The sequence below is a fragment of the Crinia signifera genome, chromosome 9, assembly GCF_055691185.1.
Source record: "Crinia signifera chromosome 9, ASM5569118v1, whole genome shotgun sequence".
Classification (NCBI taxonomy): domain Eukaryota; kingdom Metazoa; phylum Chordata; class Amphibia; order Anura; family Myobatrachidae; genus Crinia; species Crinia signifera.
The window spans coordinates 21,210,813-21,238,623 of NC_139225.1; the positions used below are offsets into that span (position 1 = coordinate 21,210,813).

A 27,811-nucleotide genomic window follows, 5' to 3' on the forward strand; every position below is an offset into this window, starting at 1 on the left:
AGCAGTTACCACTAGATGGCTCCCGGAGGATTGATTCAATTCTTAATCGCACCCCCTCACACAGGTGGTGAGCTGAAATGTTTAAAAAAGTGCAAAAATACATCTTCACCCAAGAAATAAAAAATCCTAAAAGTTGCTGGAGAGGGCGCATACAAATTCGGAAGTTAAAGTCCTTACATGGTAAAAAACCTGTATGATTCTTTGCTGTCTGTCGGCCTTGGGAAGACTGAGCGAGATTAATATCGCACTAGCGTTGCGCAGTCAGTTTTGTTGCTTTTGTAGTTCTTACTCCTGGAGGCAGTGACCCTGGAAGTCCCGGGAGAAGCCAAAATGTGCAGCAGGGGGCCCAGAGCGCTGAAGGCAGATGCCTCTTCTTCTTCTTCTCTCTGCCCCTTACAAGAAGAAATAAGCTACTCCCAGAATCCTTTGCTGTGTGTGTTTTTGCTCTTTGGCATCTCTGTAAATTGTATTTCATTTGCAGTTCATGTCTGAGCGCTGACGCAGCGTCGCCCAGGCTCACACTGTGTGAGAGATGACGCCCTCTGCGTAGACTGTATGTTTGCAGAACCATGCAGCGCACAAGCGAATCCCAGCGACCGCTCTCACACTGAACTCCGTGCCTACAAGCCTGGGCCCTGCAGGGCTCTCTTTATACAAACATGCGGGCGTAATGAGGTGTCCTGCTGGGGTGACACACAGCGACAGAGCCGAGTAATTGTTGGGCTTTGTAGGAGGTAATTGTGCTTTAGAGAGAAGATATTCTGTGCGAGTGATGATTAAGGCGAGAAGGGGACAATTCAGCTGTCGGCAGCTTGTGAAATTGGGGAGCGCGGGGAGGATTTATCAGGCCTGTAAGCGGGCTGTGTCTGGGGAGGTCAGAATTGTAGTTTGGTTAAAGTTCACGACACGGCAACTGTTGGCGGTGGGGACAGGGTAATGTCGCCCGCGCGCTGGGTCCAGCCCCATGATGTGCCTGCAAAAATTTGCCTGCTGCGAAGCCAGACGCAGGCCAACCATGTTCTGGGTCGCAGTGGCTGCGTTGTCCGGACCGCTAACACAAAAAGTGGTGACAAACCCCCGCAGCACTTCAAAGCCGCCCAGTCTCCACCCTCCAGTCAGCACAGAAACTGCATTCTCCTGTACTGTGGGGATGATTCTGGTTGATTAGCAAAAATCTTTCATGGACAAAACCATGCTGCACTGCAGGTGCGGCAGATGTAACCTGTGCAGAGAGAGTTACATTTGGTTGCAGTTTATTCTTACATTGCAATTTAAATTTTAATTTGAACAAAGCAGCCAGTATTTACCCTGCACAGAAACAATATAACCCAACAATATAATCAGTCATATGGTCGACCACTAATGGTCAACAGGATCAAAAGGCTATTAGGCCCATAAATTTGTTATTGTGCATGGGATGGGTTTGGGAGTGTGATTCCCTCTTTGTTGGTATGGCTGGTCTGCTCCAGGTTGACACACCCGAACACTTTATTAACATTTATGTTTTTCCCTATCACATTGTATGTATTATTTTAACCACACCTTCACCTCCTTACATAGCACTTATGTGCTTCTTATTTAACACCTACTAACTTTCATTTGTGTGCTGCCCTGGAGTAGTCAGCCTGTGCCGGCATATTGGGGGCCCGCACCCCAGACCCATACCCAGTGTTAGGGACCCTCAGTGACAGAGATGCCTTGACGTACGGCCTGGGGGCTTAACCCTATATCTGCAGATATATGCAACCAAGATCTCTGTATTATCTGATTATTATATGTATATTTCTCATTCAGTGTGCAATAGGGATACAAACTGTTTTTTTTTCCTAACAGGATCAAAAGGCTGACTGGGTCTAAAGGTCGATGCGGTGATATGGTCGACATGAAAAAGGTCTACATGGGACAAATGATCGACATTAGTTTTTTAATGTTTCTTAGGGTGTCTATGTCGACATGGACACTGGCTAAAGGTGTGTACACACTTGTACAATTTAGACTATGTATGCAATTTAGACTATCTGCATACATTTTACTATCTGCACTATATAGTCTATGCAGCCAAGACCTATATAGTCAAAATCTCATCTGGATCTCATGCAGATTGTACAAGTGTGTACACACCATTAGTGTATCGCGTCCCCTTGCATGGCTCGCTGCGCTCGACATGCTTCGGGTTTGGTGCCTTGCTGCGCTCGGCACACTATTTTATTCTCCCTCAACGCCCTAGTGGATGGTAGGGCATGAAATACCGCCTGTCGGCTGAAAATGTAGTAAAAAATAAATCTCAGCCTTTTTTCAACTCGACCTTTTGACCTCTCGATCTTTAGACCCTGTCAACCTATTGTGTGTTGACCTTTTCACTGTTGACCTTTTGACCCTGTCGACCATATGACTGTCTATCACGAGTCAGTCTATGATCAGTCTGGATACCCTGCCCTCCGTCCTGTTAGTAAATAGCAATGGCACAGCCGTGTCTCATCTCCCGGGCCTTTCCCTGGCTTAGTGTAGCTCTGTTACAGCTGTAAATGAACCACTGTCTGTATCACAAGTGCAGACGGGACGTCGGGGCCTGTGCAGGTGCATTGGGACGTGGAATTGTGCAATTATGCCTGTAAATACTACCAATATCTTTATTTTCTGCACCGTTTTTATTTTGGCCACTTCAACGCCGTCCTCCGTTTTATAGGAAGATGAAGTAGCCGTGCAAGAACCCTCTCTCAGTAATGGAAGGTTGAAGGCACTAGACGGCGGACACCACATAAATATGTATAACAAATATCATCTGAAGAGACGTTGCCCCCGAGCGTTGGGCCTTGAGGATGAAGGGCTGAGGACATTGAAATTGAATTGACTCCAAGTAATTGATTCTGTCCAAATTGTGTCTCAATTCATCACAGTAATCCAGGTTTGCAGCGGTGAAAAATCCATAGTGACGGAACATCTTTCCGAGCAGATGTATGCGCGGGCGCGGCGTCTTATTTACACTCTGCATCCGCCGGACGGATCCTTGATATTGAAATAGGCTATCGGGATGCTGGTAACACAGCGGATGTGAATGTGATATTAGGAATTGTGTCTTCACTGCAGGGGGGCAGATGTAAAATGTGCAGAGAGAATTAGATTTGGGTGAGTTATTTTGTTTCTGTGCAGGGAAAATACTGACTGCTTTATTTTTACACTGCAATATAGATCTCACTTTGAAGAAAAACTCCACCCAAATCTAACTCTCTCTGCACAAGTAACATCTGCCCCACCTGCAGTGCACATGGTTTTGTCCAGCTAAGAAGGAATTTGCCTCTGAGTGAACTAGAAAAAGGCCCTATATCAGCCTCTACTGCGCCGTGAAGAGGACGGCGCGCACCCAGAGGCTGCACCCCCCTCTGGTATCAGGGGGCATGTCTCCACTGAAGTGTGTCTAGTATTTCGACACACTGTACCAGCAAATATGGGTGCACATGTGCAGTTGACACATCACGTTGGAGGTTGCGCCTCCCTGCAGACTCTGGGTCCTAGTGGCCAGCAGGTACGCACAGAGAGGAAAGCGCAGGGTTCCGCTTCCTTAATGCATTGATGGGAAAGGTCAGACCTTCTACAATTGTTATATAGGAAACCGCACTATTGTCCCTGAAATATGAACCAATCCTAGAAAAAATAACGAGAGTTCGGAGAACGGGCAACCATGAAATGCATCCAGAGTCATTAACTAAAAGCAGCGAGTTCTAACGTGACATTACACAAATTACTTCCTGTGCCGGGGCTCTGATCACAGGGATGCTCTGTAATTATTCCCAACATATATTATAGTTTATAGTATGTGTAGTTTACTGCTCCCTGCGGTGAGATATCCCCACAATCATCCCAGAATATCACCGACAAGCACTGCGTCCATCAAAAACGCTGTTTGTTCCCGCCTTGCACATAAGACCCAGAGGGCGGGATTCTCTAATAACCCCGGCAGCACATCGCCGGCACTCGCAGTGTTAATAATCGCATATGCAGTAACATATGCGATTATTAACGCAAAAGAGATGGCCGGCGATGTGCTGCGGATCCCCCCCTCCCTCCCTGAACCCTTACCCGGCTGTGTGATGGCTCCTTCAGCACAGCAGGAGGCTGCCCGGACACAGGTGAGGGAGGGCAGCACGGATCGGCGGGGCGGCGTGGGACACGAAGGGAAGCCCATAGGTTTCCATGGGGTTACGCCATCTAGAACTGGCGTAACCTCCCCACAGCAAAGCCCTAGCGGTGGGGCTTTGCTGCATATGAAAATGCAGTAAAAACCCAGAAAACAGGGTTTTTACTGCATTTTTAGTTTGGATAATCTTGCCCAGAATGATATATAATGAGACTTAGTCACCAAGCCCACAGGTTATGAAGGGGTCCAGGTGCTGGAGGGGTCGATTTTTAAGCTGGTCTATGGTGTAAATGCATCTGAGACCAGCTAGGAGAGAAGATTAAGGGCTGCAACAAGGGGCCTATTTATCAACGAGCAGTGGCGTAACTACCTAATTGTCGCCCCCCCCTGCTGCATATTTTTTGGCGCCCCCCTCCCCTCGGCCCTCTCCCTTCCCTCGACGTACCTGTCCAGCCGCATGTGCCTGTCACGGTCCCGTATCTCCCGCGCCGGCTCCTGCTGCTATAATGAAAACGGACTCTTAGAAAATGGCTGCCCCCATACTGCAGACAGAAAACTGTCTGCAGTATGGGGGCAGCCATTTTATAAGAGCGTTTTCATTATAGCAGCAGGAGCCGGCGCCGGGAGATACGGGACCGTGACAGGCAGATGCGGCCGGACAGCAGCGGGTAAGTGGTAGCTATAGCCCTGCAGACCCCCGGCGCCCACAGGTTCTCTGCGCCTCCCTGCCACCGCGGGGGCTGCGGAGCTATAGCTACGCCACTGTCAACTAGTGATAAAACATTTTACTAATGATAAATTATGCTTATGCCAATCGCCTCCCAACTCTTATGTGTTCAGCTCCTATCTGTCATGTTACAGTTGGGTGCAGATTGACAAACATGGCAGGAGGGAGCTGATTGACTGTAGAGCCATTTGATCATACAATCAGTCAGCTCCCAGCTGTTTTTTTTTTCAAACACATGACAGTTTAAGGCCCCCATACATTAGGCCGACTTGTCCTTAGGACAAGTCGGACCCAATTCTCCTGTGAGCCGCCCGGCAGCTCCCCGGGAGGCTCACATACAATTTGGCACTTGATGAGACAGTTTTTACATGTGATAAATCGCTTGCGATTTATCACATGTAAAACAAATGGGGAGCTGCAGGGCGGTGAGGAGCAGTGGGGGCGGGCGGCGGCAGTAGTGGGGGCGGGCGGCGGCAGTAGTGGGGGCGGGCGGCGGCGAGTGATGCTGACCTGGCTGGGCAGCTGTGATCACAAATAGCAGCGCTGCCGCTGCGGGACGGGACGGGACGCACAGTGGCGGCTATTAGATTTTCAAAATCCCTGTCAAATGACCGGCCGTTCTGTGATTGGCTGAGAGAGCTCTCAGCCAATCACAGAACGGCCGGTCATTTGACAGGGATTTTAAAAATCGAATAGCCGCCACTGTGCGTCCCGTCCCGCCCCGCAGCGGCAGCGCTGCTATTTGTGATCACAGCTGCCCAGCCAGGTCAGTGTGTCTGCCCGCCGTGCTCCCCCGCCCCCCGGTGTCTGCATGCATATGCCTGACAGGTGGGCAGGCATATGCATAGCATACAGGGAGGTCGGATGATCTTATGTGCTGACCGTCCGACCTCCCTGATCCGGTCCGATGTGCACGGGACCGCGCATCGGATCGGATCATACATCACACACCTGCGATTTTGGGGCGATTTCATCCGGTTATCGGCCCAAAGTGCCGAAATCGGATGAAATCGTCCCAAAATCGTATAGTGTATGGGGGCCTTAAGAGCTGAACACATGACAAGAGCTGATTGGCTGGGGAGCCATTTATCATACTCCTGAAATGTTATCATTCACAATGAGATTTATCAGACGTTCATAAATGGGCCCAATAATATCTAGACTAGGGGGCAGATTTATTAAGCTTGGAGAAGAGATAAACTGGAGATAAAGCGGAGAAAAGGTAAAAGGAGATAAAGCACCAGCCAATCAACTCCCAACTGTCTTTTTCAAACACAGTTGATTGGCTGCTGCTTTATCTCCTTTTACCTTTTCTCCGCTTTATCTCCAGTTTACGTATCTCTTCTCCAAGCTTAATAAATCTGCCCCTAGGTTCGGATAATTGTCCTTTCTGATTACTTTTGATAGCGACAACATAAGGATTGTCGGAACACCGTAAAATACAGGCAGAAACCGGAGCTTGCGTATGAACCTATCCCCGGGATGCGTTGCATGTAAAGTGGCCATGCTCCATGTGAGAATCGTTGTCGGTAAATGCGGAACGCTCTATCGGCTGGCGCAGCCCTGCTTCCCCCCCGTCTTACGCATCTTGTACTGTACATCAGCTTGTTGTCACGCGTAAGTAAACATTCCGCTTTCAGCAGTCTCCGTTTATTGACTGCAGAGGATAAATTTTCTTTGTTTAATAGTGCGCAGAGGGTGTTGGGGTGTTTTTTAAGCTTTTTAATTGTCCTATAAATTCTATAAAGAGTGTGTGGGTTTTTTGTAATGCTCTTGGCAGATCCATGTGACAGGGGAGATGTATCTCTGTACAAGTACCGGTGATGAACATGATGACCTGGATAAATCGAGCTGGGGCAGGACGTTCTCTTAGATATATTATAAATAATAAGGGTCATAGAACGGGTTCCACTTGTCGATTATTCAGCCTTTAATGAGACATGAGCGTAAAACTACAAGACCCAGCAGCACCAACAGCCAATAGGATTGCAACCTTCCTGGCATGGTCTGGGAAGACTTTGCTCCTCTATCCTGCATTGTCGTACCACACAGCAAGGGCTGTTGGGAGTTTATTTTGAGCTTCATTACAGTAGTGTGCCAGTAACAGTGGCTGCTGCCTGCTGTCCAAGATTCCAGGCCATGTACACCCACTACTATTTGATTCTACCCCCTGGTCGCAAGTCGTGGAGCCCCTCTTCGGCCAGGCCAGGCACTGCTGCTGTCTTAACTTGAGTAAAGTTGATGTTATAATGATTACTGTGTGGGCATAATGTGTAATGGACACTACAACTGTGTGGGCATGATGTGTATAAGTGGTTTTACTGTGTAATGTTAATAAGGGACTCAACTGTATGGTGTAAAATGTATAAGGGACATGACTGTGTGGCTTAATATGTATAATGGGTACTACTGTATGGCGTATGTATAAGGGGCAATATTATATGGCGTAAAAGTGAATAAGGGACAATACTGCATTAGTGCTTGCTCGTAAATTTTACAAAGCTGCGTAATTATCATTTGAAGGAGGTTGTTTTTTTTTTTAAGCCTTGGCAAGAGCTAAAGCGCCAGCCAATCAGCTCCTAAATGCCATGTTACAGGCTGTGTATGAAAAATTACAGAAGCTGTTTGGCTGGTACTTTATCTCACCATTCTAGCTTTCCTCAAGGCTTAATGCATAGACCCTTAAGAATTGGGATTCCGTTTGGCCGACAGAGGTGAATGTTAGGCCCCCTACAAACTTGTGTCAAAACTCCTACTACTCCCCCTAACATTGACCTGTTGTTACCAGTGACCCCCCCCCATACACACCCATTTGTACCTGTAGGCCTATGCAGGGTGTTCTGGATGCTTCCTACCTTTTTCTAAAACCAGAGGGTTATCTGCCTCAAGAGGGTGAAACTGTTCTCAACTTTGCTGACCGCTGAATAACAAGAATCAATTATCGGCACTTGTTCATTTTGTCCCTTTTTAAAATATATTTAAAAAAGTCTAATTTGACAGATGGGAGAATAGCACGTTCGGGTTACTGTCATCTGCCGTAGGTACAAGGATCTGCCTCCCTTCGACCCCCGCTGAGCCTGTACCTTTTGTACCCGGTGCGGGGGCACCGAAGGTACCCTGACACAAGATGTCAAATATTGGCAACCACGAAGTGTTAACACCCTCACAAAGCTCATTAAAAAGTACTAATTAACTTGGAGAAAAAAATAACAAACCCTCGTTAGTGGAGCATCGTCAACATGTTCTCCGTGCCGCGCGTCCCTGTTAATGAAGACGACAGAAGCTGAAAGGGACCAGTCAGAGCCCATGTTTCTGTTTCATTTATAAATAGAACAGAAGACGCAAAGAAATGCCGGGCGCGCTTTGATAACTGTCGCTGCTTTGTAGCCAGATGCTCCACGAATGCTAATAACAGGGAACAATATGAAATGCGTTCTGTTTCCAGGCAGAAGAGGGCAGAGTTGGGACAGTGTTACCGATTTCTGTCATAAGGGGCAACAACAACTTGTTTTATTATTATTATTATTATTATTATTATTAATATTATCCTTTATTTATAAGTCGCCACAAGGGATCCACAGCGCCCAATTACAGGGTCCATAAAGGAATAAGTGACTTACAGGTGAATACAATAAATATTAGACAAGTACAGGGAACATACACATAGCTACATCAGCAGACGCCAGTGACATAAGGGGTCATTCAGACTTGCTCCCTAGGCCATCCCTCCAAATGCTTCCCCTCCAATGATTGCTCACCATTGAATGTTTTGGTACTTCTTTACTTTCACGGCGCCACTAGAAATCGCGGGCATTGAATGCACTAAAAAATCGGGTGCGACGCGATGCCCGCGATTTCCCATAGGGACCAATGTTAAATTTCTCAATGGACACGATTTTCTGTTCAATGCCTCAATTGACACGATTTTTCCATAGGAAACAATGTTAAATGGCCCACAGAGGCCAAATAGGCACCCTCAAGTGTGAAATGGCCCCCACAATTGTTAACGCCACCCCACGATCAACGTCAACCCGAAGCGTGGCGAGCGCAGCGAGCCCGCGAGGGGCGGCGGTACGCGTCCTCCGACCTTTTCATGCCCTACTATCCACTAGGGCGTGGAGTGAGAATAGAATAGTGTGGCGAGCGCAGCGAGCCACCGAGCCCGAAGCGTGGCGAGCGGACGCGGATACCTTCACAGGTAAACGCGTCCCTTCGCGGGCTTCACAGGTATCCGCGTCCCCTCGCGGGGCTCGCTGCGCTCGCCACGCTTCGGGCTCGGTGGCTCGCTGCGCTCGCCACACTATTCTATTCTCACTCCACGCCCTAGTGGATAGTAGGGCATGAAAAGGTCGGAGGACGCGTACCGCCGCCCCTCGCGGGCTCGCTGCGCTCGCCACGCTTCGGGTTGACGTTGATCGTGGGGTGGCGTTAACAACTTGAGGGTGCCTATTTGGCCTCTGTGGGCCATTTAACATTGTTTCCTATGGAAAAATCGTGTCAATTGAGGCATTGAACAGAAAATCGTGTCCATTGAGAAATTTAACATTGGTCCCTATGGGAAATCGCGGGCATCGCGTCGCACCCGATTTTTTAGTGCATTCAATGCCCGCGATGACCGCGATTTTCTATCTGTCCTAATCTAGTGGCGCCGTGAAAGTAAAGAAGTACCAATGTTTTTTTTACCTCCCTTCACAGATAAAAGTAAGTCTGTACCAACTTTCATCCAGCTCGGTGTTGGCCAAAATGGGGGCGGGCGCTGAGGTCATGTGCCTGCAGCCACCCGCCCAGAGCAGGAATGGACCCCAGTGACCGCCCCCTGCATGGCCATCATTTAGAAATCGCTTTGGGGGGGGGGGGGGGGGGGGTGTTGCACATTCCCGTGAGCAACTATGCGCACTCCCCCACTGGGCCGCATTTGCTGCTCAACGTGCAGGTTTGAATCGGCCTCATGGGTATCAAAGTGGCAGAAAACTGCTGGATTTGGAGCCATCGAAGGTGGTTTGATTAAGAGAAGGAAAAGCACCTGAGGGAGGAGCTTACGTTCTATCTATCTTCTATCATTTTGCTGAATATGAAGTGCAGATATCTCTGTTGCGTATTCTGAACGCTTCTCCTGACCAGCCAGTGATCTCCTGGAAGGAGCGGGGGGGCCTCCCGCCACCCCTCTATTTTTCTCTTTTGCTGTAACGTATTGCGTTTTTTTATTTGATGGCGACGAGAGCAGGGAGACAACAAACAAGAGCAGCAGTGTGTAACTTCATGCATTATTCAGAGTATTCTCTCTGTAGTCCGTCCATGAAACGCGCTCACATCAGGGAGAGCGGCCTTTGTCAATACCTAAATGCTGGGCTCTCTGGCTAATGAGATTTTAGCTTCTAATCAATCTAACCTGCGGCCCCAGGTGGAAGGAGGCCGTTCCAGCTAGAAAGCTATCCCCCCCCCCCCCCCCCACCAGAGTGTCAGCGGGGGACTCGCTCTGTACGGCAATACATCGATTGTTTATATAGGTGGGCTCAGTATGGAAGCATGCGCCACCTGCTGGATATAAAGTGACAGACAGGCCTTCAGTCTCCCCAGGGCAAAAGGGGTACGGGTCATAGAGTTGACATACATTGCGTCGACCACAGAAGGATGACATGGCTTAGATTGAAACATGAAATGAAAGGTCGACATGGCCTAGGGCACGGCCCCTCGCTACGCTTGGCACACTATTCTATTCTCCCTCTACGCCATAGTGGATGGTAGGGCATGTGTCGTCACATGTCGGCAAAAAAAAAAAGAAGCAAAAACCTTATCTCGACCTTTTGACTGTCGACCTACTGCTTGTGTTGACCTTCCAACCCGGTCGACCTTAGTCATGTCAACCTATTTCAGTAGTTGACCCAATGCATGTCCACCTTTATATGTGTTGGCCAAATGGCCGTGATGTGGATGAATTACACATCCCAGCATGCCTTGCATCAGTTTCAGCATGGCCACATAGCAAAACTAATGCAAAGCATCCTGGGATGTGTAGTTCATTAACATCTGGAGGGCCGGTGTTGCCCAGCCCTGGTGTAGACAGAGATAAGTACCAGCCAACTTGTTCCTAACTGCCATTGTTCAAGCAGACTGTAGAATGGCAGTTATGGTTTGACTGGGTGTTTCTTTGGGCCAGATGTATCCAGCTTTAAAAAGCGATAAAATGGACAGTGATAAACAGCCAGCCAACAGCTCCTAACTGCCATGTTACAGACTGTGTTTGAAAAATGACAGGTAGGAGCAGTCCCTCCTAGTCCTTGGATAAATATGTGAAGTCCGTCCTGTTCGTCCCCATTATACCGCTGCAGTGTCACAATGTTGCTGGATGTTTATTGACTTTTTTTATGTTCTCTATTATTACATTCGTCAGATGAAAAGCACAATCTGTGCCGGAATAAATTTGGCGCCTTTGGGTCAATACATGATATAACAGAATGCTAATTTCTTTTCCAGTGCAAACACTCCCAGAGAGCGCGGTGGTCTTATCTCCCCACATTAAACACCATACAGTATTTTCCCTGGGCAAACATCCGATAATTGCGTCTCCAAGCGCCGCTCTTTATCCAGACGGTTCATCTGTCCTCTCCTCGGAGGGTTACAGAATTCTCAGCGCGAAGACGCAAATCGGTGACCGATAAATGAGCATAGCTACTTTGTCTCTGCCGACTTGCTGCCCTCCAGGTAAAGGCCTGACTAGAATCCCCGCGTCCTCGCGGTGAAGGTCTTTGTCACCAGGGAGTAACCCAGACCATTATTTTGAGGGATCACGACCATGGGCCTTATTCTGATCTGAGCTCAGTACAAATTTGTTCTTGAAATGGGCAAAACCATGTGCACTACAGGTGGGGCAGATGTAACATGTATAGAGAGAGTTAGGTTTGTGTGAGTTATTTTGTTTCTGTGCAGGGTAAATACTGGCTGCATTATTTTTACACTGCAATTTAGATTTCAGTTTCAGCACACCCCACCCAAATTGAATTGTCTTTGCACAGGTTACATCTGCTCCTCCTGCAGTGCACATGGTTTTGCCCATTTTAAGAACAAATTTGTACTGAGCTCAGATCAGAATAAGGCCCCATGTTTAGACATTCATGAACCTCAGGATGGTATATTGTCATTGGTATGATAATTATCACGGCGCCCATCGCATCGCATAGCATACCACTAATTAAGGTATGCGATGGGACCCGATTTTCGGGTCCAAAGACCCGCACTGTACAATTAAATATTGCATCGCATGCCATTAAAATGGCATGCACTGCAATTTTTAAATTGTACAAGCACCCTGATGGGTGATTACTATGTTAAATGCACCCCCATTGTTAACACCACCCCCCACTATCAACGCCAACCCGAAGCGTGGCAAGCACAGCGGTACGCGTCCTCCGACCTTTTTCATACCCCTACTCTCCACGTCGGCGTGGAGTTGATTTTAGATAGTGTAGCGAGCCACCGAGCCCGAAGCGTGGTGAGCGGACGCAGAATACATGTGAAGTAATCAGCGTCCCCTCGCGGGGCTCGCTGCGCTCGCCACACTATCTAAAATCAACTCCACGCCGACATGGATAGTGGGGTATGAAAAGGTCGGAGGACGCGTACCGCTGCCCCTCACGGGCTCGCTGCGCTCACCACGCTTCGGGTTGGCGTTGATAGTGGGGGTGGCGTTAACAATGGGGGTGCATTTAACATAGTAATCACCCATCACGGTACCAGTACTATTAAACATCGGGTCAAATCGCATCGCATGCGATGCGACCACTACAATGCCGTCCGATGGAAATCTTGGGCGCCGTGATAATACACAAGTACCAATATTCCTATTGTTATTATCATATTATTATTATTATGCTGCGGTTGTTGTTTAGCTATTTGTGCAGTGTGTTTCTAAGAACACGACTGGGGGAACCGGAGCGGTGGGGGGTGCTGCCCACATTTCTACAAGAGCAATGAGATTTGCGCGCAGAAAATACACATGTACCAATTGACTTAATGCCGCCATTATTAGGGGGAAGCATTGTCTGGGGAGGGATAATGGCTTTGTGCAGTTTGTTAGTGAGCGAATCGCTGTGTAGACCTTGGCAGGAAACAAACCTAAGTGGTCCATAAATTGTGTTGTTTGTAGGCTCCTCTGTGGGCAGTTGTGGATGAATGTGAATATAAGACAGCCTGGACCTCCAGACACAATGGGCGGTATTCAATGAGCTGAATCGTTGGTCACAGCGATTCAGTTTTTTCATTCGCCAGCCAATCGCCGTTTTTTTGCTGCCAATCGCCATGCATGGGGATTCGTGGGGAGTCGCCGAGTCACCCTATTCAACGTGGCTGAGAATCGCCGGCCCTAACGGCGATTCTCAGCCAACCCTGCGTTTCCCTAAACAGCTTCATTAATGTCGTCAGTGTTTAAAAAATTGCAGTGAAATGCAAGAAAAATGCAAATTACCCTGAATAAACGCTTCCAATACAGCAGACGGCAAAATCTGGGTAATCTGCACAAAGGCCAAACGAAGGAGTGAGGTGGGGAGGAGAATCATGGGTAAGTGAGGTGCACCATGGGTAAGAACAGTGCTTTGTGGGTGAAAAAAAAAATACCTCTAAAAATTAAATATATATTTGTATAGCACTTCTACGACCATCACATCACACAAGGGCAGCAAATAATAATACATTACACTTGCACAGTTAAATAGAACACTTAAAACCAATTATTTGACATGTTCCTATAAAAGTTCACCAGAAAAAGATGACGAGGGACACTCGGTGAGGAACGGCGATATGTAACAAGAAAAAGGAATCGCCAACTTCTCATTGAATACACTTTTGGCGATTCCCCTCGACTACCGTCGATTCCCCATGCAAAATCCTATAGACTAAAAACGGCGATTTGTAGAGAATAACATTTGGCGATTGGTGCTTCATTCACCGGTCCTTATCGGCGATTATAGGTCATTGAATAGGGTGATTCGCATTAGGAGCTCCAAAAATCACCGTCAGACACGAAAAAAACACAGAATCGCCATAAAACTTGGCGATTCTGGCTCATTGAATACCGCCCAATGTGCATCACACACAGAACTGGGGACTGCCTGCCGTAGATTACGGGATGCCCTGACTCTGTCACACGTGGAGGGGGCTCTGTGGTTAATAGATCAGGGTGGTATTCACCAGTAATTCTCAGCGTAATTAACACCCTGCTAGTGGTTCTTTCAATTTGACCAGTGACCGCTCCAATGAAGGGGCTGCAGCAGAGTTCAAAATTCAAATAGGGGAGCCACACCCAACTGCCAGCGAGTCAGTTTGGAGTGGCAGTTGGGGGCAGTGGGTGTGGCTCCCTTATTCAAATCTTGAAATGTGCTGCAGCCCCTCATCTGGATCCGCCACTGAATTCGGGAGACCTCCTGTGCAATTTTTAAGAACCAGAGCTGGCTCTAAGAGCCCGATGCTATAAGTTCCGGTGCAGCCCTACATATTGTGGGGTTTATTCTATGCCACCCGCCAACCCCCCCCCCTGCACGCCCACATATGCTCGCACGGGGTGCGAATGGATGTGGAAGACACACGCACATCTAAGGTTACTCTGAGTTAACCTTAGATCTGCATGGACATTTGGCGGGAAGTGGGCGGGCAGCTGACATCCAGCTTTGTCAGCTGCCCCCCCCCCCAGCACCCATGTCATGGGACGATTTCCATGGGTGCGTCCATGCGCGGCCGCCCCCAGTCCACTGTCTTGGCCACATGCGCCTGGCGTATGCACATGCGCAGAAATGCAAATGCAAATGCGCATACACCAAACATCGGTCCACTAGTCAGTGCGAACAGACCATAATAATCCTCTGTGTCTCCGGCATTTATTGATCCAGGGCCGGCTTATCCTGTGACTGTTTGACCATGATAAAAGTTGGATAATTCTATTCCCATTGATACATTCTGTGATGTTCGATAAACCAAGCTGAAGCATTTTCTTAATTACAAATCTCTGTAAAGGCTGGAAGACTATTGATTTACAAAAGCATTCGATGAAGTCATCCTTAAATTATATGTTATGGGCAGTACGGACGGTGTAATGGTCAGCATTACTGCCTCACAGCGCTGAGGTCATGGGTTCTATCCCCACCATGTGTTATATATACAGGGCAGCACGGATGGTGTAATGGTTACATTACTGCCTCACAGCACTGAGGTCATGGGTTCTATCCCCACCATGTGTTATATATACGGGGCAGTACGGACGGTGTAATGGTTAGCATTACTGCCTCACAGCGCTGAGGTCATGGGTTCTATCCCCACCATGTGTTATATATACAGGGCAGCACGGATGGTGTAATGGTTACATTACTGCCTCACAGTGCTGAGGTCATGTGTTCTATCCCCACCATGTGTTTTATATACGGGGCAGTACGGATGGTGTAATGGTTACATTACTGCCTCACAGTGCTGAGGTCATGGGTTCTATCCCCACCATGTGTTATATATACGGGGCAGTACGGACGGTGTAATGGTCAGCATTACTGCCTCACAGCACTGAGGTCATGGGTTCTATCCCCACCATGTGCTATATATACAGGGCAGCACGGACGGTGTAATGGTTATATTACTGCCTCACAGCACGGAGGTCATGGGTTCTATCCCCACCATGTGTTATATATACAGGGCAGCACGGACGGTGTGATGGTTAGCATTACTGCCTCACAGCACTGAGGTCCTGGGTTCTATCCCCACCATGTGCTATATATACAGGGCAGCACGGATGGTGTAATGGTTAGCATTACTGCCTCACAGCGCTGAGGTCATGGGTTCTATCCCCACCATGTGTTATATATACAGGGCAGCACGGATGGTGTAATGGTTAGCATTACTGCCTCACAGCACTGAGGTCATGGGTTCTATCCCCACCATGTGTTATATATACAGGGCAGTACGGATGGTGTAATGGTTAGCATTACTGCCTCACAGCACTGAGGTCATGGGTTCTATCCCCACCATGTGTTATATATACAGGGCAGCACAGACGGTGTGATGGTTACATTACTGCCTCACAGCGCTGAGGTCATGGGTTCCATTCCCACCATGGCCCTAACTGTGCGGAGTTTGTATATCCTCCCTGTGCTTGCGTGGGTTTCCTCCGGGCACTCCGGTTTCCTCCTACAATCCAAAAATATACTGGTAGGTTAATTGGCTCCTAACAAATTAACCCTAGATTGTCTGTGTGCGTGTACATGTGGTAGGGAATATAGATTGTAAGCTCCACTGGGGCAGGGACTGATGTTAGTGTTAAATTGTTCTCTGCAAAGCGCTGCGGAATATGTGTGCGCTATATAAATATCTGGTAATTAACTATAATAAATGTTATCAGTATTGGATTTCATAACATAATTACTTTGCAGAGACACTAGGGGGCAACAGAGGGGAGGGATGAGATTGAGTTAAGAAATGAAATGGTTATAATACGTTCAAATTAAAAATAATTGATAGAACGGCAGGTCACTGGGAGCGCTGGTACTTGTAGTTCCACAAGCTGAAGAGCTGCAGGTTTTCTGTCTCTTATAGTAATAGTCCAGTGCTGGATTAGCTGGTACTTGTAATTCTACAAGGTACAGAACCCAAAGCTGGAGAGCTGCGGGTTCTCCATGTAGAGTGGTAATAGTCTGATGCTTGGTTAGCTGGTACTTGTAGTTCCACAATCTGGAGAGCCGCAGGTTAGCTATCTGTCTGATGGGTTCGCTGTAACTATAGAACGTGAATGTTCCTCATGTTGTATCTGCTGTTTCAGAACACAACTCATTTCTTCTGTGTAATTGGAGGGATGAGTGTGCAGCTGCAGGTCATACGCCACTCTCCTGCCTCCCTCCTCTTCCTCCGCGGTAATGCTGGCATCTGCTTAGCGCACCCCCCAAACAGCGCAACATCTGCTGCACCCGTGATCTGCATTGGGGTGAGACGTCTCCTCACCAGACACAAACTGGGAGCAGCTTCAGCCTGAGCATAACAGTAATTACAGGTAGAATAATACTGTGAGTGCGCCTTGTGTGTTCTGGCTCCATTTACCGTATAATCGCATTCCAGATGCCCTCTGCTGTGGATAAATACAGGGAGTTGTAGTGTTTGCTTCAGCGACTCCGCTCTGGCCCCCCACCCCCGTGTTTTAGCGTTTCATCTTTTGCTCTGGACCCCCCTTGTGTTTCAGCCACTCTGCTCTAACCCCCCCTCCCTGTCCCATGGTTCAGCCGCTGTGCTCTGGAAGCCCCTTCCACCACTGGTTCTACCCACTCTGCTCTGGACCCCCTTGTGGTTCTACCACTCTGCTCTGGATCCCACCCACCCCGTGGGTCAGCCACTGTGCACTGTAATATTGACCTCCCCGTGGTTCAGCCACTCTGCTCTGGACTCCCTCTAAAGTTCAGCCTCTGCTCTAGACTCCCCTTGTGTTTCAGCGACTCTGCCCTGGACCCCCTCTGGGGTTTAGCCACTCTACTCTGGACCCCCTCTGGGGTTCAGCCACTCTGCTCTGGACCCCCCCCCCCCCCCCCTGTGGTGTGGTTCAGCCACTCTGCTCTGGACCCCCTCTGGGGTTCAGCCATTCTGCTCTGTACCCCTCTGGGGTTCATCCACTCTGTTCTGCCCCCCCCCCCCCCCCCCCCCCCCGTGGTTCAGCCTCTCGGCTATGGACTCCCTCTGAGGTTCAGCCTCTGCTCTGGACTCCCCTTGTGGTTCAGCCTCTTGCCTGGACTCTTCCCCCTGTGGTACAGCCACTCTGCTCTGGACTCCCTCTAAAGTGCAGCCTCTGTTCTGGACTCCCCTTGTGGTTCGGCCACTCTGCTCTGGACCCCCCTGTGGTTCATCCACTCTGCTCTGGATCCCCCCACCCCCCTGTGGTTCATCCACTCTGCTCTGGATCCACACCACCACCTGTGGTTCAGCCACTGCTCTGGATCCCCCCCCCCCCCCCTGCTGTGATTCAGCCACACTGCTCTGGACCATCCCTGTGGATCAGCCACTCTGCTCTGGATAACCTGATAACCTCTCCCCTGTGGTTCAGCCACTCTGCTCGATCCCCCCACCCCCCTGTGGTTCATCCACTCTGCTCTGGATCCACACCACCACCTGTGGTTCAGCCACTGCTCTGGATCCCCCCCCCCCCCCCCTGCTGTGATTCAGCCACACTGCTCTGGGCCATCCCTGTGGATCAGCCACTCTGCTCTGGATAACCTGATAACCTCTCCCCTGTGGTTCAGCCACTCTGCTCGATCCCCCCACCCCCTGTGGTTCATCCACTCTGCTCTGGATCTCCACCACCACCTGTGGTTCAGGCACTGCTCTGGATCCCCCCCCCCCCCCCCTGCTGTGATTCAGCCACACTGCTCTTCACCACCCCTGTGGATCAGCCACTCTGCTCTGGATCCCCCCCCCCCAGCTGTGGTTCAGCCACTCTGCTCTGGATCCCCCTGTGGTTCAGCCACTCTGCTCTGGATCCGCCCCATGTGGTTCAGTCACTCTGCTCTGGATTCCCACCCCCCTCTGGAGCTTAGCTCTCTGCTCTGGATTCCTACTCCCTCTGGGGTTCAGCCACTCTGCTCTGGACCTCTCACTCCCACCCTGTGGTTCAGCTACTTTGCTCTGGACCCCCTCTGGGGTTCAGCCACTCTGCTTTGGACCACCCTGTGCTTCAGCCTCTGTCCCAGACCCCTTAAACAAGGGAAAGGTGCTTCAACACAGGTGATGGCAATCATACATTAAAAGGAAAGTGCAGGAGCAGAGCATTGTGTCCCTCCTATGACTGTGGGCTCACTGGGCTGGTTCTCTGTCATGTGAGTCAGAGGCTCCACCCAGCGTTACAGCTTCAGACACACTTTGAGTGACAGATGTAGCCAAATATATAAGAGATGTAGTGATAATGTAAGCAGATGAACAAAGCCAGAACAAGTATCTATACAATAAGCAAACACAGGATATATGGTATCTGGATGGCACAAGGCCAACATTGACAAAAGTTCAACACATGAGTTTTTGTGTAGTTTTCCTACTTTTTCATACTTTACCATCCACGTGGACTCCGATTTGGAAACAGTAAAGTGCAAGGGGGAAATATTAATACTTCTCTGTGCTGACCCTACATCGGGTGCTGCGCTTAGTTCGTCGCATCGGCCTCTTGCCAGCCAGCAGCAAAAACTTTTCCCACTGTCAGATTTGGGAAGGCTTCCGATTACAAGCCTTTGGTGGCCAGTTCCACTGTGTGCCTCCAGGGGGCAGTGCTGCTATTGACATAACAAAAGGGCTAAAAAAAAAAATCCCAGCAGAAATGTGCACAGCGGTAAATCTTCTCATTCTGCAAACTGTTTCCAAACATGCTTTTATTTCAAGGCGATTGCATCTGCTCTGCCCGCCGCAGCGCAGCCCCTTCCATTCTACTTGTTTTATGTAGAAGCCAATTGGGTACGTGAGGAAAATTAAACCAAGGGGGGAATAATATGGAGAGAGGATGAAGAGAAATGTCAGTATATGTATATGTAGGAATAAATGTGTGTTTTTCTATCCGGATTTGATGGTGTGATAGGTTTTCGTGCCGAGACACACTCTGTACCATTGCACACCTGACCCGAATCATGGCAAACAGAGTAGTCATCTAGTTGGAGGTCTACATGCTCAGGTGTCAACATGGACACCAAATAAAAACGTGAAAAACTCCTCAACCTTTTGTCACGGCCTACTTTGTGCACGTCGACCTAGAGTTATTCACTTTTTTTGGGCCATTGTCAGGCACGTTACTGTGTACTACTCTATTCATATATTCCCCTACTGGCAACTATTTGGGGGCTGCAGTGCACTTCAGAGTTCAAATAGGTGAGGAACACCAACTGCCAGTGAGTCAGTTTGGAATGGCAGTTGGTGTTGCTCTCCTATTCAAATTATTTTTAACCCCTCCCCCCTGGAGCAGCCACTGGTGTGTGTATATATTTGTATGTATAGTGTCCATGAGATTCCGTAACACTGCCATCTGCTGGCAGAGAGTGAAACTACATCTCTTTCTCACACATGCACAAACACAGAAGGTAGTAGACTAGCTTTCGAAGCATTTGCTTGGAGTGGGCTTAGTAGTGTGTGTGTCTATCTGTCTGTCATTTTGTTGTTGTGAATTAAAACAGAAATGCTGACCGGATAATAAGTCTGTTTTCTTTGGATCTGATTATTTCATTATTCTCCCATAAAACTAATTGGCGACTTATATGAAAAAGCCATTTTTTATCCAGTCACCGAATATGAGCTATGTAATTTTTTTTTCTTTCTTCGGGGTAGCGTTCATTATTTCTCCAGCCCCGCGGCTCTTGGATTTGCCATCAAATCATTATATATAGATCTCTGTAAAGATTAAAAGGCCGCCTTGTTGACGGCGTTATTGGTCTCCTGTCTTTCTCCTCTTACAGTTCCATTATTCAAAGGAAAATATTAATCTACCCGAACATCCGATGTGGCAGCTGAATTGAAAGATGCTGACAGCTCAGCTGCCAATCAGTTTTAGCCTCTCGCGGGTTTTGCGCCGCAAACTAGCGCTTACCCCGCTCTTCGCGACGACTCAAACTCGCATCGCATAAGATCATAGAATGTCTTTGTTCTTCTACTGCCGATAAATTTGACTCTGGTGGCCTGTGTGTAGCCAGCCAGAGATGCGACTGCCATGGAGCCTGGTCGCTTAAACCCCCCCCCCCGTAGAGGCGAGGAGCAGCGTTAGCCTTTTTATAGAACACTGGAACCCGGCTCCACCATACTAATATACAGATATTCTGTTCCATCCATTGAAATACTGCTCGGTAATAAAACGTCAGCACGCAGCGTATATTGTGAGCGCCCATTAAGAATTCCAATAAATAACATCGCTCTGGGCATTCAGAAAATATTATTGTACAACCATTGTTCAGTTTTATAGCTGTGATATATAAAGCGCTTGATGAAAGCGTTAGATTTTATCTGCGTTACTGTTTGTTTATCCGTTTCCAAGAATCGGACATTGATGGAGAGACTGCAGAGGGCTGAGCTGGCGCAGATTGTCCTGCCACACGGCTGCCTGCTGCCCGCAGCTGGTGAATGTAATACATGTAGGAGTATCGTTATAGGGCCACATATTTGGTATCATTTGTTAAGGACGCACCCAGCGTTTTCATGGGTACGCGAACGTCCCCTTGCCCGTCAAAATCTTCCCCTCTCCCCCCTCCCTGTACGAGCGCCAAGGTGACTGTGCACGTCGCAGGGCAGATACATCGGCCACCAGTGCAAACACATGGGGGACTGAATGAATTAGAACGAGGGCCTTAAGCTGGGCGTACACTACGGTTGCTCACAGCAGTGTATGTCCAGCCGATCACCTGCGAGCCGCCGGGGCCTTCCCAGGCAGCGGGGTCACGTGATACATCACAAGCGGTCCTATACTTGTGATGGATCAAATGCGGCCCATGTTCTCCACCCGGCCCTCTGGCATGCCGACTCTGATGCGCACGGGACTGCGTATAGGACTGGAGGGGACATCACAGTGTCCCGATATGGGCCTATTTCTCGTCGGGAACGGGTGACATTTGCCCAAATCGAGTTAGTGTATGGGGGGGGCCTTAAGTCCCAAAGCGGAAATAGTACATGTATGGAACATAAAGGGTTCAGTATTACATTGTAGCTGAATTTATTCACCTACAGTATAGTCTCATGCAGGTCAAAAAGCTGAAATTTCAGTCAGTTAAGCTTTTGTGACATCACTGCCACTGGTCCCACACAGAGCGGGTTGTGATGTCACTCGCACTATGCCTGTCCAGTTAGTGCAGCATCTTACAGAAAAGTAATGATCAGAGCGCTGACGTTACCATTAAGTCAACTTAGGATATGATGACTGGGGAGCAAAGTCTTAGCGGCTGCTAGAACGGGTTAGGTATCGGCCCTCATGAAGTGTTTCTAATGTCCCCACAGCACCCCCACAAGGAGCAGCACCCGGCATCACCTTGTATGCGAAGAATGCCACCTTCCACCAGTCATCGGCTAAGGTAAGAAGCGGGGTGGGGTGGGGGTATTTGGTCCACCAGTATATTGGTTAGAAACCTTTCAGTGCTGCCTTCCCATCCCGCCAGAGTAGTTTAGGCCACATAATCGTCTTACGTTTAGGTTTTGGGCTTATTGTAAGAATTCTGTTCAAGTTTTTAGGAACCATTATAGTGAGAAGCCAAAACGCCAGCTGCTGCTTCGCTGCGTGCTGTGATCCATTGCTGTGGAGACTCTGCCGCCGAGTGTATTCAAAGTTTTATAAACTACTTTTCTTTGCTGAAAGGGACGTTTTAAAGCAGTTTTGTAAAGCTGCCGAGTATGTGTGTTTTATCTACGGTCTGTGCGCGGTATATACGCTAGCTGCGGGCTGACGGCCGTCTCCCAGGATTTTCAACCCTCCCGGATATACCAGAGGTATCAAATGAATCTTTGAGCATCTACTGTATAGAGTCACCCCTAATGATGCTGCCTCGCAGAGTCCTCGACAGCCTCTCATGGGCCCCCCAAAGGCCTTGTAATTCTACTGATACCGGAGAGTGACTGAGATCTGCCTTCTCCCGCCACAAGATATCTGGGCTCTGTCTGTGCACTGCAGTGGAGGCTCCGGGGGATTAGTTGGGAATGGCAGTTGGTGGCTGTAGGTGTGGCTCCCCTATTTAAATTTTGAACTCTGCTGCAGGCCCTCCTCTGGAGCCCCCCACAACCCATCGAGGAGCAGCCACAACCATAGAGAGCTATGGTATCTGGACTGATCATCGACTGACTCATGATAGACCGTAATGTGGTCGACCACTAATGGTCAAGTCAAAAGGTTGACAGGGTTTAGAGCTTGACACGGTCAAAAGGTCGACATGGAAAAGGTAGACATGCATTTTTGTAACAAATTTTGAGCCGACATGTGCCAACAGGTGGTATTTCATGCCCTACCATCCACTATGGCGACCTATGTCAACATAGACACCCGAAAAAAATTAAAAACTCATGGCAACCTTTTCCCATGTCGACCTTTTTCCATGTCAACCTTTTTCCATGTCTGCCTTTTCCATGTCGGCCTTTTTCCATGTCGGCCTTTTTCCATGTCTGCCTTTTTCATGTCTGCCTTTTTCATGTCGGCCTTTTTTCATGTCGGCCTTTTTTCATGTCGGCCTTTTAACCATGTCGGCCTTTTAACCATGTCGTCCTTTTAACCATGTCGGCCTTTTAACTATGTCGTCCTTTTAACCATTTAGACCTTGTTGATCTTATGACTGTCTATCATGAGTCAGTCTATGTTTTATACCATAACCAGAGAGCTACAGCTCCACCTGCCATGATCAAACCAAACTTGCCCATCCCTGCGCAATCCTGTGCAGTGCTCACCTGAGACATTGCACCTGTGTGACTATTGCAGGGGAACTTATAGATGCTCCAGGGTTGACACAATGGTTCAAAAGAAACCTGGGCCATCTTATCACAGACTGAGCAGCTGCGCAGGGCCCCCCATGAGAGCAGGGGCGGGCTGGTGCCTCCGCTGTTTCCTGGGAGTCATACTTGCCTAACCTCCCGGAATGGCCGGGAGGATCCCGAAAATTGGGTCCGCCTTCCAGGCCCCCGGAAATGTAGGCAAGTGCCCCGCATTTTTACTGTGACCCCAGACCTCCCGCCTGCCGTCCTGCATTGCTCAGGGGAAGTGAGTTCAAAGCCGTCGTTTGTGGCCGTTCGGGAGGGGTGGGTCAAAAATTTGCATCATTTTGCGTCATTTTAGCCCCGCCCTCTTAGTGAACTGCCACAAATCGTGGCATTTGGCTGCAGTCGGGGCAGGGCTGAATGATGTCTGCTCCATCCACCCCGGACTGCAGGTCAGTGCCTCCTCTCCGAGCTTCTTAACACCAAAAGGTGGGCATGAGCTACAGTAGGCTGATACATACGAAAGGTTGACGAGAGCATGGACAATGTCAACTTTCATATTTCACTTTTTTTTTGTGTCATCAATGTCAACAGCATGTGGACCCCTAATTAGTGCTGCATGTACCCTTGCATCTCTCACTTGCTTTACCGTTGATTACAGCAAACAAGTAGGGAAAAAAAAGGGGTGGGGGGGTGGTATAAGGTCAACTTAGTGCATGGCAACCTATTGATTGTCTACCTAGCATCTGTATTCCATCGTGAATTACACACAAAGCCATCAGCCAGGCAGCGTTCCCTACCTGCCCAATACATTGCTGTGATAGGTTCCACACTTCCCCTGTAGCCTTAAGTCAGACTTGGCCTGTATGAGTTTTATAGGTGATGATATTCTGCTGGGTTTTGTCCGTTACCGTCATTACTAGGATTAATGATCACCATGAGGTTAGAAGATAAAGGTGGAGTTGCGAGACAGAACGAAGCAGTTATCTTTAGACTGCACAAAAACAAAGCGGTTCTCTTTAGACTGCACATGCGTTGCGGCTGTAGTGCACAATCAGCAACTAATACCCCTTTTACACCACCGCAAAACTCCGGGTCTTCGGCAGGTCAGACACGCTGTGTCCCTTTACACGGGACTTTTACCCAGGTCCTGACCTTGGTAGAACATGGCCAGGACCTGGGTAGAGGGCGGTGTAAATGGGTACGCCGGGTTATCCATTTACATCAATGGGGGACGTGCAACCTGCGGTTGGACGGGGGGGGGGGGGGGGGCACACACAGGGCAGCCCAGCAGATTACCTTAGTGCTGGGCTTGCCCCCAGCGCAGTGGCACGGATCCCGGCAGCGGCGGTCGGCGCTTGTAGATGACATCATCTCCAAGCGGCGCCAGGTGGGCTGCGTGCGGTGTAAATGGAGCAAACGCCGGGTCGCACCCGGCTTGAAGCAGGGATCAAAATCCCGGGTGTGACCCGGCGTTTTTGGTGTAAAAGGGGTATTACTGTTCCTTTTTAAACCCAGCCTGTTACTTAGTCAGGAGCTGATTGGCCGGTGATAAAGTACCAGGCACTTTATCACTTCTCCTCCCTTATCACTGCTTCATACATCTACCCCAATGTATGAAAACCATAAGGCATGGTAACCGTTCAGGGTGTGTCTTGACTATGATCTCGTGTGGAGTTTGTATATTCTCCCCTTGTTTGCGTGGGTTTCCTCCGGGTATTCCGGTTTCCTCCCACACTCCAAAAATATACTGGTAGGCTAATTAACCCTAGAATGTCTGTATGTGCGTGTACATGTGGTAGGGAATATAGGTTGTAAGGTCCACAGGGACAGGGACTCATTGAATGTTCAAATATTCTCTGTGCAGCGCTGCAGAATATGTGTGCGCTATATAAATAACTGGCAATAATATTCTCTGTGCAGCGCTGCAGAATATGTGTGCGCTATATAAATAACTGGTAATAACATTCTCTGTACAGCGCTGCGGAATATGTGTGCGCTATATAAATAACTGGTAATAACATTCTCTGTACAGCGCTGTGGAATATGTGTGCGCTATATAAATAACTGGTAATAATATTCTCTGTACAGCGCTGTGGAATATGTGTGCGCTATATAAATACCTGGTGATAATATTCTCTGTGCAGCGCTGCAGAATATGTATGCGCTATATAAATAACTGGTAATAAATACATAAATAAAATATAACATGGTGCCAGTATCACCTCTCCCGCAGCTGTTCTGCATGGCCACGTTGGCACTAAAAGGTTCGGCGTTCCTCACATCTGCGCCGCTGTTGCGGCAGAGAACGCAGCTGCTGAGCATGTTGCGATGGATTTAGTGGGTGTATCTGATCACTCGCTGCTGGCTGCGACCGCATCTGAATGGGGCCCAATGAATGGTTTTGTGATACTGGGGTTTCCCAAAGACCACGAGAGATGTATTTCCAGAGTTTGGGAAATAGGGTGATCAGCCCATGTCACAGAGTGGAACATTAATGTGCATGTGGCTGGGTACCAAGCCAGAACCGTTCAATGTCTTTGTTCTATTTTGGCCAGCTGGGTGGTGTCACTTATTGCAACAGAACATGACACAATAGATTATACTGTACTCTAGTGTTGGTCCGCCACATGCACCTACCCACCCACCCAATTGACATTGGGCTTTCAAAGTCCAAAAAAGGGGGACGGGATTTACTTTTAGGTTCGATTTGGCTTTTTCAGAATTTGTTTCATAAATGTAAATGAAGGGGCTAATTTATCAATGAGTTTTAGCAGTGTAAAATGTATTGTGTAGGATGAATGGGGCTCCACCCAATTCAGCTCACAGGTTACAGGTGAGTTCAGTCACCTTACACCTGGGAGGCCTGCAGGTGACTCTTAACATGATACGGTTCAGTGGAGTTTTGACAGCATTGTCCGATGACTGACCAGGCCGCTCAGTGCCCCAGGACAGAGTCTCTGTCTTCCTTATAAACCAGTATGGATGTTATTCTGGGAGGAGATGTAATAGGATGCACCGATGCATGTCCTGCAGTCCAGGATCCACACATGTCCCAGGCCCCCGGCTTAGCCCTCACTGATAGTACCCATGACCTTGCACCGGCGGCCTGTGTACAGTGCTGTGTGTGTAATCTGGCATCAGGAGGCGGCAGCAGGATCTGGGACAGAGCACCGGGTATAACATCCTGCACCGGCGGCCTGTGTACAGTGTACAGTGCTGTGTGTAATCTGGAATCAGGCTGTGGCAGCAGGATCTGGTATAGAGCACCGGGTATAACATCCTGCACCGGCGGCCTGTGTACAGTGCTGTGTGTGTAATCTGGTATCAGGAGGCAGCAGCAGGATCTGGTACAGAGCACCGGGTATAACATCCTGCCCCTGCACCGGCGGCCTGTGTACAGTGCTGTGTATGTAATCTGGTATCAGGAGGCAGCAGCAGGATCTGGTACAGAGCACCGGGTATAACATCCTGCCCCTGCACCGGCAGCCTGTGTACAATGCTGTGTATGTAATCTGGAATCAGGAGGCAGCAGCAGGATCTGGTACAGAGCACCGGGTATAACATCCTGCACCGGCGGCCTGTGTACAGTGCTGTGTGTGTAATCTAGTATCAGGAGGCGGCAGCAGGATCTGGTACAGAGCACCGGGTAGAACATCCTGCCCCTGCACCGGCGGCCTGTGTACAGTGCTGTGTATGTAATCTGGTATCAGGAGGCAGCAGCAGGATCTGGTACAGAGCACCGGGTATAACATCCTGCCCCTGCACCGGCAGCCTGTGTACAATGCTGTGTATGTAATCTGGTATCAGGAGGCAGCAGCAGGATCTGGTACAGAGCACCGGGTATAACAGCCTGCCCCTGCACTGGCGGCCTGTGTACAGTGCTGTGTATGTAATCTGGTGTCAGGAGGCGGCAGCAGGATCTGGTACAGAGCACCGGGTATAACATCCTGCACCGGCGGCCTGTGTACAGTGCTGTGTATGTAATCTGGTGTCAGGTTGCGGCAGAATAATCTGGTACAGAGCACCGGGTATAACATCCTGCACCGGTGGCCTGTGTACAGTGCTGTGTGTGTAATCTGTTATCAGGAGGCGGCAGCAGGATCTGGTATAGAGCACCGGGTATAACATCCTGCCCATGCACCGGCGGCCTGTGTACAGTGCTGTGTATGTAATCTGGTGTCAGGCTGCGGCAGAATAATCTGGTATAGAGCACCAGGTATAACATCCTGCACCGGCGGCCTGTGTACAGTGCTGTGTGTGTAATCTGGTGTCAGGAGGCGGCAGAAGAATCCGGTATAGAGCACCGGGTATAACATCCTGCCCCTGCACCGGCGGCCTGTGTACAGTGCTGTGTGTGTAATCTGGTATCAGGAGGCGGCAGGAGAATCTGGTACAGAGCACCGGGTATAACATCCTGCCCCTGCACCGGCGGCCTGTGTACAGTGCTGTGTATGTGTAATCTGGTATCAGGAGGCGGCAGCAGGATCTGGTACAGAGCACCGGGTATAACATCCTGCCCCTGCACC

At 49.1% G+C, this 27,811-nt stretch overlaps 1 protein-coding gene across 3 annotated transcripts in view; it reads left to right on the forward strand.

Annotated features, from left to right (window-relative positions):
* DAB2IP (DAB2 interacting protein) overlaps positions 1-27,811 on the forward strand; it is a 499,976-nt gene that overhangs the window by 127,560 nt on the left and 344,605 nt on the right. The window contains exon 2 of one of the 3 annotated variants that reach the window (XM_083161390.1): positions 21,825-21,898. The exons of the other annotated variants lie outside the window; for them this stretch is intronic. The gene's annotated coding sequence lies outside the window, so the exon portion shown is untranslated. The remainder of the gene's footprint in view (positions 1-21,824; positions 21,899-27,811) is intronic. 3 annotated transcript variants of the gene reach the window in all.